This window comes from Cynocephalus volans, chromosome 14 (genome assembly GCF_027409185.1).
Source record: "Cynocephalus volans isolate mCynVol1 chromosome 14, mCynVol1.pri, whole genome shotgun sequence".
NCBI classification, from domain to species: Eukaryota; Metazoa; Chordata; class Mammalia; order Dermoptera; family Cynocephalidae; genus Cynocephalus; species Cynocephalus volans.
In genome coordinates this window covers 75373448-75381507 of record NC_084473.1, presented here as the reverse complement: position 1 = coordinate 75381507, position 8060 = coordinate 75373448, and the positions used below count along the sequence as shown (strand labels likewise).

Genomic DNA, 8060 nt, shown 5'->3' with positions numbered 1-8060 from the left:
GATTTTCTTGGAATTTATGATACAATACACAAAACACATACATCAGAGAAATTCCATGTATTTCATTTAGCTTCAAAACGAGATACTAAATAAAAATAAGGGTGTAGGATCTGGTGTCAGGCCATGTAGTTAAATCTTGAGGCCACCAGTTAACTTCTTTGCGTACTTCTGAGTGATGCAATTTTTAAAAATGTATTCATTCATATTCTTAAATGGATCACTTTCAAGCTTGGCAGCAGTGCTCAAATGTATTTTGTTGCAGTAATGAAATATTTTGCATAAGTGGGAAAGTTACTATGTTGTCTGCCTGAGATTTTACCCCAGTTGCAATCATTTTGAAAATATTGACAATTTCCAACATGTACAGTAATCAGGCTCCATGAAGCTATGACCTATACAAAATTTTACATGATACTTTTTGAAAACTCTTTTCAGTGGTGACTGAAGCTCTGATATGTATGATACAGATGGAAGGTTGTTATACTAAAAATAAATGATCAATTTAAACTTTTACTTTGGAAAAGTTGTATTTGAGATAACTAAATAAAATAATTTGTTCTATGGAGAATCTCAGAAATCCCTACTTTCTACAGTCTCCATCAGTAGCAGAAACTTAGAATTGGTAGAGAAGCTCATTGAGTGAGAGCAGAGAAGGGAGCTTCAATCGCTCTTGTGGCTGAGGGCCTGATATTGGGTATAATCTGAATGTTTGTTGCAAACAGTTTTTATGTAGCTCCTGCTTTTGGGGGTCATTCTATACATGAGCCAAACATTTTCCTAGATCTTGGTACTTTTGACGAGGACTCGAAAATTGTTCAGTTTGTACCTTACATGCTCTAAGCCCAGCTTCTACTCTCAATGAGCTATTCATGAGGGACTATCTTATTCCAACCTTACTGATTCTGCAGTTATTATCAACCTTCTTGATTTCCTCCAGTTATAAGATTAAATCCATATTCATCTGGATGGGTTGCCATAAAAAAATACCATAGACTGGTGGCTTAAAACAGACATTGATTTCTCATAATTCTGGAGGCTGAAAAGTCCAAGATCAGGATGTGAGCAGATTTGCTTCCTAGTATTTTGTTACATTGACTGGGAGAGACTAAGTTAGTCCCAAATGCCATATCACAAATAATAAAACAAAAAAATCATACTAGGAGTAGTAACAGAAAATCATGTTTATTAAGATTATTAACTTATTTTCCCAGTTAGTCTCTAACCATTTTGTATGTTAGTAGCAAAGGATATAATGAACAGTTTCTTTTTTTTAATTGAATCTTCTTTATTTTGCATATTTTAATTTCAGAACAAAATAAACAACAACAACAACAAAAAAAAACCTCCCACAATATACAACATCCAACCCCGTGGTTCAAATTAGGGAAGGGATAGGGCTTGAGGCCCTTGTTTCCTGCCTTAGCCACAAGGACAGGAGAGAAAAAATAAACTAGACATCAGCAGAGGGAGCCAGGTGGACCAGGTCCACTCAAGGCTGCTATGGGAGCCATGGGGACACTATACAGAGGGCACAAAGTTTCTGAGTAGAAATTCCTTCTATTTCTTCCATGTGAAAGACATCTTCAGCACCCTCGAGGAGGGGATCTCATCAGGAACTGCGGCACTAGGTTCTTCTGCTGTCATTTGATCTTCATCAGTGCCTGGGCCTAGCTTGATCACATGGTAGATGCTGTTGGAGTGGGTCTGGAGGTCCTCAAGGGAGAAGCCAGAGGACAGCAGTGCAGTTTCAAAGAGCAGCACCACCAGGCCCTTGACAGCCTTATAATGTTTATAGTCTTCAGTCTTCTGCTGCAGCATCTCCACAATGGGGTAGTTGCGGTTGATCTCCAGGTGAGTTTTGGCCATCATGTAACACATCATAGAGTTGTCCCTAAGGGCTTGGGTTTTCATGATCCGCTCCATGTTGGCTGTCCAGACATAGATGCTAGTCACAATGCAGCAGGGAGGGTGAAGACACAAGCCTTGGAGACTGTCACCTCAACCTTCTTATCCAAGATTAATTTCATGAGCTTGCAGAGGGTCTCAAACTTTGCCTTGCTCTCCTCCATTTTCTTCTCCTTATCTTCAGTTATCTCCAGACCCTCCTTGGTAACTCACATGAGGCTTTTCCCATCAAACCCGCTTCCACATTTGCTCCACAAGAGCAGAGTTGGCCACCTGCTCTTTGCTCTTACCAGTGGTGTAATAGATGGTATTGTCTCCTTCATGCGAATCAGGTACTCTGACCGAGAAGTCATCTCATCTCCAGACTGGGAGGTATGTTAGCACAGCAGCTCAGAAAGGTTATCATAGGTTAGTGGAGTCTTCATCAATTTCAAGCTTTAGATTTTTTAAAGAGTGCCTTATAGAATTTCTTGTAGCTCTCCTTGTATTCCTCCAGCTCAGAGAAGAGCTCAAGGCACTTCTTAGTGTTTTTGTGAATGACTTTCAAGATTTTGCTCTGCTGGAGCATTTCTTGGGAGACGTTCAGGGACAGGTCCTCAGAGCCGACCACACCCTGGAAAAGTTGAGATACTTTGGTATCAACTCATCACACTTGTCTATGTTGAATACATGATGGACATAGAGTTGGATGTCATTCTTTTTCTTCCTGTTCTCGAAGAGGTCAAAAGGATCCTGATGAGGGGTGATAGCAATCCCCTGAATTCCTAGTGACCTTCTACAGAGAACTGCTTAAATGCCAATTGGTATTCTCTGTCACAGGTGAGGCTCTTGTAGAATCCTCCATATTCCTGCTGGATGATGGCATCAGGGTTTCTGGTCCCAATGGGCTTGGTCTTGTTCAGTTCTTCCTGATCAATATACTTCTCCTCTATCTTCTTTGTTTTCCTTTCTTTACCACTTTTATCCTCCTCATCTGAGCCCACATCTTCAGTCTTGGGTTTCTCCTCATCATAGTTATCTTCCTCTTCTTTCTCATTTTTCTACTTTTCCACCTCATCACCACTGATTTCCTTCTCCAAATAAAGGGTGATGGGCTAGCCAATGAACTGTGTGTGCTTCTTCACCACTTCTTTGACCTGCATCTCCTCTATGTACTCCGCCCAGTCTTCTTTTAGGTGGAGGATTACTTTGGTACGCTGCCTGATGGGCTCACCATGGCCAGCATGTACAGTGAAGGAACCCCCAGTAGAAGACTCCCAGGCGTACTGTTCACCATTGTTGTGCCTTGTGATCACAACCACTTTCTCTGCCACCAAGTGAGCAGAATAAAAGCCAACACCAATTTGCCCAATCTTGGAGATGCCAGCCTGAAGAGCCTCCATAAATGCTTTAGTACCAGACATGGCAATGGTTCCCTAATTATTTATGAGATCAGCCTTGGTTGTTGTGATGCTTGTGTCTACCAAAGTAAGGGAGTGTTCCTGAGGCTTGGGGATGATGTCAATTTTCAGTTCTTTAGCACTCTCTAACTTCAAAAGATCTGTCAGACTATCACAGCAAATATTGTCCAAGGCATCAGATGCACTAGAGATCAACCACCAAAGGAAAATTTCTTTTTGGAATAGAAGGCATTGATAACGAGAGACATAAGTTGGGCCATTTCTGCCTGAAAGGTAAAAGTTTCCACGTCCTCCTCTCCATGGTGTACTTTTTTAGGCATCTTGAAATGAAAGAGCAGCAAGCACTAGAGAGCAGATCTGGGATTGTGTCTGACTTGCACGCATCACCAGCGCTGCACAGGAGAGACTCAAGGCGGGTTGGGAAGTGATAGGTCAGGCAACACGCATAAATAAATATCATGGTTTGTAAGAATGTATATGCTAATAATAAACAATAATTTTTTTTTAAAAAGAGAAAAGATTTTCTAATAAACTATGAACAAGAAATATTTATCAGTATTCAGGAACATGTTCTTTGTTGGTGTTTTACTTCTAGGATTTAGAATAAATTATCATCCAAATAACAGAGGCATTTTTACTGATAGCTGTGAAACTTTTCTTGGCCATGAACACCAAGAGTTGAATAGATTTAAGCAGAAACTCATCCAGGATAGGGAAGGATTCTTTCTGGGGTTGTTTTAATTTTTTAAATTTTTTTTTTATTTTCTACTGGGTTTAAGTGAGTTTACAAATTCTAGTTATATATTTCTACCCTTCAGTTTTTTGAGTTGAAAATTTCCTTTGCATATAAGCTAGTGGACATTGTTTCTCTCTGATCTACTTTGCTTCTTTTTGTAGTTAGACAATACAGCATAGTGGCTGTGAGCATAGATTCAAAATGTCTGAGTGTGAATCCAGGCTTTGCCACTTAACAAGTGCCAATTTACTTATTTATTTTAACTTCTCAATATACATTGTAGCTTATTTTCATGTCCCTTTACCTGTTTCTCTTCCCCCCCGTTCCCTCCCTCCCCAACTACATTGTATCTGTTCACTTGTCTTTTATCTGTTGAAATAAAGATGTTTGAAATTACCTCATGATGCTGTTTTAAAGACGATATGAGCTATAATATATAAAGTGCTTAGAATAGTTCCTGGCATAGAGTGAATACTTTACATGTATTAGCTATTACTATTACTGATAATATTACCTTTTGGCCTTTTACAGGTGTAAAATATGTCATTAGACTCTTCCTAGGGCACCTTCTGCCGAGCCTTTTCTTACTCTTACAATGGTACAAATAAGAACTTCCCCAGAGAACTGGCTTTAACAGTGTGTGTGTGTGTGTGTGTGTGTGTGTGTGTGTGTGTGTGTGTGTGTGTGTGTGTTTGGTAAACTTGCAGGCATAGGGTCAAGGGCCAAAGATTTCAGCCCTTGGCTTTGCTGTTCAGTAGTGACCTGAAATCTCAATCACGTGTTTGGTTTTCGTAAACTTTAGCTCATTTAACTCTCACAGCATATCGCTGGGTTAATATCAGTTTGCCATTTTACAGATGGGTAAAATGACAGTTGGTGTGAAGCTCAGTAGTCAAAGTTTTGTTGTTTTTTTTCTGAATTATTGTACCATTAAAATTTTATGCTAGTGTTACCTATTACATCATCACATTTGATTAACTATTTGACTAATAAGTAATGAACTAATCAAATATATCTTCTTAAAGGGAATAATATATACTTTCCATTTTTGTATTCTCTATAGCACCAAGAATGATACACAATGACATGATTTTCAGAAATTTATATTCCACAAATCCTTATGTAGTGCTTGATATGTGAGCACAGAGTCGAAAATGAATAAAATACAATCCTTGCTTTAAAAATATTTAAAATATACTGTAAACGTTAAGTATTTCAAATGGTAGAAGGAGCTAAATCTTATAAGAAAGGCGTAGCCATAGTCAAAACAACTACAATTTATTTAGGGCTTATCATGTATCAACTACTGCAATAAAAATTTAAAATTTTCCTCTTTAAGCTTCCCACCTATTATATGTTAAAGGTATTGTCATATCCACTTTGTTGAAGAGATTATTCAGGGGGGAAAACGAATTTAAAGCACATAGGGAGGTCACATATCAAAAATAATAGAGCCAGGATTCAAGCATATATTTGTCTACTAATTTTCTTTTTTTCTTCTTCTTTTGGTGTCTGACCAGTATGGGGACACAAACCAGTTGTCTGCTCATTTTCACAGTTCATTTTCCTCTATTTCTATTTATTGTGGGTGCCATAGAATAAAAAAAAATTACAAATGTAAAATATTTATTGAAATGCTGAATTTACAGAAATGATTGTTAGTATAATTCACTCACTAGTTTCATAGATTCTCTCGTTATAAATTTAAATTCTTAAAAAATGTGTCATAAATGCATTGAGCAGCCACTTTTGATTTAGTTATGATATTTCATTCTTACCTTCAAGCATGGGTTATTTTCTGTGTTAAGTTGCTTAAATGTTTGCATACAAGAGTTTATATTTAGTAGACAATTGCAGAGAACCCAGAATTCATCTACAGCCACAGACAAAATGAGTTTAGGTAAATAAGAGGATTATAAAATTGCAAGAGATTGAGTAACTTGTCGGGGAGATAAGACTTCAAATCACAGAAAGAGAATACAGGAAAAGACTCTGCAAGTTATACCTTAATTTTACAAATGAGAAAACTGAAGCTCAGAGAAATTATTTATATATAAATACAAGAGTCATTAGTGACAGAGTTGGGCCTTAAAACTAGCCTGATGATTTGGAGATTTTTGTTTTTTTGTTTTTTTTTTTGTTTTTCCCACTACTCTTTTTTGAAATAGAGATGAATAAAATGTAGTATGGCATATAGCAGTGTTATATATGTTAATTATCAGGGAATTTACACTTTAATATGTATCATATCATTATCACTGGTGGCTTTCTCCTCACTATTTTTTATGCATTTTTAATAAAATTCTCCTCAAGTGCCATGCTTTATTTAATGATTTATTCTTTATAGCTATTAAAATTTTCATTTAAAAATCCTCTCATGCTTTGTGATGTTTTATTTCACACTGTAAAGTCACACTGCATAATGTGGAATAAAACCTATTCCTATTTCTTGAGGGGAAGGCATATTTGAATTGAAACACATTGTTCCATCTAGCTACTTAAACTGAAAAAATATTTTACAGAAATTCTCTTGAAGGGGGCTTCCCCATGGATATAGATACATAGTTGCAGATTAATCTTCTTGTAAAAATTTAGTGTTGTATTTTTGCACAATTAAAAATAGCTTTTCCCCCTTATATGACATGTTAAATTTCTCAGCATTATTGTTAAAGGATTCTTGTTTCCCCAAATAACTTTTCATTATACATGTAAATTTTAGAAGCTGTGACAATGAATATAAATTAGAAAATCTAAAAAGAATGAGGTACATAAAACATTTATTAAATGTGTTGCAAAAAAATGCTACTTTCTTTAGGGTTTAGGGGAAAGGCTACCGCATTTTCCTTCAGCTCCCATGTATTAGATGGTTAAGCTTATACCCTTTTAGAGAGTTGGAGTCACTGTTTTCTGTTGTAAAGCCAGGTGTGGGTTATTATAATTACTGGCATCACACATTTATTTTTAATTATTCATAAAAGTGATCTAAACAATGGAATCCCCAAATGAAAACACACGGTGCTGTTTCAGAAGCCATCTGTGACTATTTCAAGCACCAGTGAGATGCCAATTTTGGTTTTCATGTCAACTCAGGAACATAAAATTGATGGGGTGTCTTAGTTTATTTGTGTTGCTATAACAGAATATAGCAAACTGAGTAATTTACGAAGAAAATAAATTTATTCCTCACAGTTCTGGAGACTGGAAAGTCTAGTATCTAGATGTTTGCATCTGGTGAGGACCTTCTTGCTGCATCATCCCATGATGGAAGGTGGGAGGGTGAGAGAAACAGCAAGAGGGGATCAAACTCCCTTTTATAAAAACACACTCTCTGGTGCTGATAACACCAAGGTCAAGGGTTTGGATCTCCATACTGGCTAGCAGCCAAAAAGAAAAAAAAGAAAAAGAAAAACAAACATGAGCTGAGCCCTCATGACCTGATCATGTCTTAAAGGTTCCGCCTCTCAACACTATCACATTGGGGATTAAGTTTCCAAGGCAAGCTTTTGGGAACACATTCATACCATCACATGGGCTATACAGTTTTCAAGTTATAACTTTTAGGGGGCAGAGATATTAAACATCTTATGTATTTAAAAAAAAGGCTGCTGTGATGCTTTAATGAGAAACGAGAATGGTGATACTTTACTTTGAAAGTGGATTAACACAAAATTAGTTGATATAATTGAGTAATAAATCTATAGGTCTCAGGATAATGGTATAAATTAACCTACACCCCAATGTTGAAATTGGGAAAAAGAAGAAAAATAATGTCTCAAAGTCAAAAGATTCAACTAAATGCAAATTGTTAATAAGTATTTCGCTTCATCTATTGCCAAAGAATTTCAAATAGGTCACATAATTATCACAAGGTGTCAGCCAATGGGGTAATAGCGAGTCTTGCACAGCACTCAGGCATGTTAATCAATAATATGCCAAACATGATGAAATCTTTTACATGACATTTCTATTTTTTTCATAAGTGCAAACCCTGGTTTTTGAAAAAAAAGAAAAAAGAAAAC

The 8060-nt window shown here is 36.7% G+C and overlaps 1 pseudogene; it reads right to left on the bottom strand.

Annotated features, from left to right (window-relative positions):
• Nucleotides 1-1498: 1498 nt before the first annotated feature.
• LOC134362571 (heat shock protein HSP 90-beta-like) lies at nt 1499-3625 on the bottom strand (annotated as a pseudogene).
• Between the last annotated feature and the right edge of the window lie 4435 nt (nt 3626-8060).